Raw genomic sequence first — 3,725 nt, forward strand, 5'->3', positions numbered from 1 at the left:
TAACAGCCGGTCCAGGAACCCTCCAGAGGTGAATCCGCAACCTGGTAAGTAGATAATTCAAGGCTACAATTATCCACCTAAGAACACTAAATTGATTTTGCCTTCGATGTTGAATAGGATAAATAATTAACTATAACTCCAGTTCTAGTTAACCATCTATTCATTATCTGCAGGACATTATTTTTGCACAACACCCTCTTTGAAATAGCTAGCAGGGAATAGACATCAGGATTCCACTAAATGACTCTTGGTCATACTTGGTCATGAAAATATAATGAACAGATGAGGAACACATGAACACTAATGTTATATGTCTTTAAACCCTTTTGTGAAATAACACTTGTCCAAACTATAGCAACAGCTCAACACATATTCCTGTAGCATAGCCCAGCATGCCGTCCATTCTGTTAGCGTTGTCTTTACTCATCATTAAAAGACATATTGTTTGTTCTTTCCCTAATCATGCCAGACCTGCAAACCTTTTTGTCCATTTCCATTTGGAAGTTTGAGTTTCCATCCCGCTGGAGTTCAGCAGTCAGGGCAGCAACAACCAGGGGTTTCTTTGTCTCAGTCTTACAGCAGGGGTCTTCCTTGTCTCAGTCATTCATCAAGGTAGGCTCTCCAGTCTGGCTCAATAAGTTCTGAAACTCAAGAGAAATGTGTTGCAAAAGGTCCGTTTTGCAGCAGTTTGGTTCTTAAAGGTTACCACAATGACCCATCCTGGATGATTCTGGAGGTCTGGTTCCCCTCGGGCCCCGCATCTCTACTGTGGTGGAGAACCAGCCAAAGTGGACCCCAGCTTCATGGGCAAGGGAGAGGAGGCAAAGAGTGCACGAGGCAAAGAGAAGAATCTAGTTGTCTCTGTGGTTTTGTCTGTTCTTACAGAGAGGGTGGTTGGCAAGTCACACCTCTGTCAGAGGTCCTGTGGAGGCCTTGGCTGAAAAGGGTGTTGGGCTTTATTGCCACAATGGAGCCAAATCAATTTGATGACCCATTTCAAATCATTCCCCTTCCCTTTGCACAAAGAGAACATAGAACATTGACAAGAACGCAAACCACAGCAGGAAATACCCCTACGTCATTTAGGGTTTCAAACCCAGGGCCGAGATCAATCTCTCTCTTCCCCCTGGGTTTCAACACCTGTAAGGAGAGGCCCATTTCACGTGAAATGCTAAAACAAAGCTAAAGTCATGGATCTCAGTGTCCCATCGTGCATAGCCCCCGCTAAACTGGGTGAGACGGGGAATCTCCGGAGCTGAATGCTGTGTGGATTTTTCCCCCCTTTGTGAGGACCTCGCTACGGAAATCACAGCCTATCGGCAGGAGGACACTTCTGCTTTTGATAGCTGTAAATAAACCTTCCTCGACCTAAAGCCAATCAAGTTCCTCTGCTGTAGCGTCAGACTGATCTAAAACTCTTCCGAGAACGGACCCCCGGTGAGAAGGACCCGCCCAGAGCTGAGGCCGAACTGCGTGTCCCAGTCCTCTACCTGCTTCCTTCCCAGACTGGAAGACGTCTCAAAGTAGAACCCATCCACTTTTCTATTTGATGTTTTAAGGAGGTGCTGCGCTTGGGCGAGAGACAAGCAGATAGGAGAAACTTGAATTAATGCTGATTTTTAATCTGTGCTGGCTATAAGATTTCTGGTTTAAATGTTAAAATAAGTGTGCTGTGAAAAGTTGCAAGTGATAGTTTTTTCTTTCTATCCTGTTTTCCTTCTCTTTCTGCTTTAAGGTTAGTGATAGAGAATTTTCTCACATTTAACCGCGTGTGGTCACATGGTTTATGACCCATTGTTACAAGCTGCCCCCCTCCCTTTCATCATATGAAAAGGGAGGTCTCACACACACACACCCACCTACACACCCCTACACACATCCAAACACACACATATACATTCAGCCCGCCACAGACACAGCCCTGTTTATGCTGCTATGCTGAACGAATTTCTGCTGCTGTTTTAATGCATTTTAACCATTTATCATTTAACCTGAATGTATCTTATGTTGTCTAATTGCACTGTTGTTATCATCATACCTGCTGCTATTCCAAACGGACATTATTGAATGTGTCAACATCTGGCCTATCTTGGAGAATCTCAGAAGCCAGTTAAACAGACTCTTAGGGTTTTAATTATTTTCTTTCAAAACTAGTCACTTAGTCTACCTCTTGTTTATTTTCTAATATTGTGTAGTGTTTTGCATAGATGTTAGATTTCTGTAATCCTGAAATATTAGAGTAAAGATGTTGTTGTTTAACTTGCAGTTGCTTGTGATTCATATATGGATGGTTTATCACTCAGGCCTGATCCACACACTTTTGGTAATCGTTTCAATAAACAGAGACAAAGAGGTCTTTGATTGATAATTAATAGCTCTGCTGATAACCTAGCCTAGGTCACTAGATTGGTGTGGATGCCTGAAATTTAACAGCAGGCCCAGGAACCATCCAGAGGTGAAAGGCATAAACCCTGGTAAATAAGCAAATTAAAGCTACAATTACTCAGCTAAGAACACTAGATTGATTTCACCTCAGATTTTGAATAAGTTAAATAATTAACTTAGCTCCAGTTCTAGTTAATCATTTATTCATTATCTGCAGGATATTAATTTGCACAACATATTGGCATGACCATAGATGGGCCTGAGACTGAAACATTTGTTATATGAATAACTAATAAATCATCCAGACTGCTTTTGGTTAAAATAGCTAAAAATGCTACTCCTGCTGAAAATAGACCCGGTGTGTTTGCGGTGTTGCAGCTACTGAGTCTAGGTTTGAGTGGATTTAACTGCCAGTTAATTAAAGCTCAGACCTATAATCCAATAGAGAATTGGTAATTTTGGACTTCATCTGCGTTGTTTGTTGGTTGGTGCTATTCTGAAAGCTGTGAGATCAGTTTGTGGATTTTTGCATTACATAGTTTCTTAAAGTCACATCAACAGGGTCAGTGTAGGTCACATTGACAGAGAGACACTGAACAAGATTTTGTCTCCCTCTAGTGGTAGCTTGTGTAATTACAACTACTCAGCTGATCCCAGTGTTTTGAGATCCAAATTGTGTAGTGCTCTTTGGCGCCATCTGGTGGCGTAGGCGTGTCACTCCAACCACAGTTTGAAAATCCCAGGCGAAGGCACCCTGTCTCCCCCTGGCGGTTGCTTCTGAAAGTACAGCTGAATGGTGAAAAAGAGTGACTTGTTTTCCTTTTATGCTGCTTCACTGTTGTTTTGAATTTCAGTGCTGGGTTTGATACAGTTGACCATAATATTCTTTTAGAAAGACTTCAATATTTTGTTGGAATTAAAGGTACAGCACTAGAATGGTTTAAATCGTATCTATCTGATCGATTTCAGTTTATTCGTTAATGACAGATCTTCCACATGCTCAAAGGTTACCTGTGGAGTACCACAGGGATCAGTGCTAGGACCAATTCTCTTTACTTTAAATATGCTCCCAATCGGTAGAATTATTAGACGGCAAGGGATTAATTTTCACTGTTATGCTGATGATACCCAGCTATATCTGTCTATAAATCCAGATGAAGCTAACCCATTACATAGATTACAGGCATGTCTTGAAGACATAAAAACCTGGATGACTCTTACTGTAACTTTCTGCTGCTGAATGCAGACAAAACAGAAGTTATAGTCTTTGGACCAGAGTCTTTGAAAAATAAGCTGATTAGTCAGTCACTTCATTTGGATGGGATTAATCTGATTTCAGA

This window comes from Cyprinodon variegatus, unplaced genomic scaffold (assembly GCF_000732505.1).
Source record: "Cyprinodon variegatus isolate N-32 unplaced genomic scaffold, C_variegatus-1.0 Scaffold1673, whole genome shotgun sequence".
In the NCBI taxonomy this organism is placed as follows: Eukaryota; Metazoa; Chordata; class Actinopteri; order Cyprinodontiformes; family Cyprinodontidae; genus Cyprinodon; species Cyprinodon variegatus.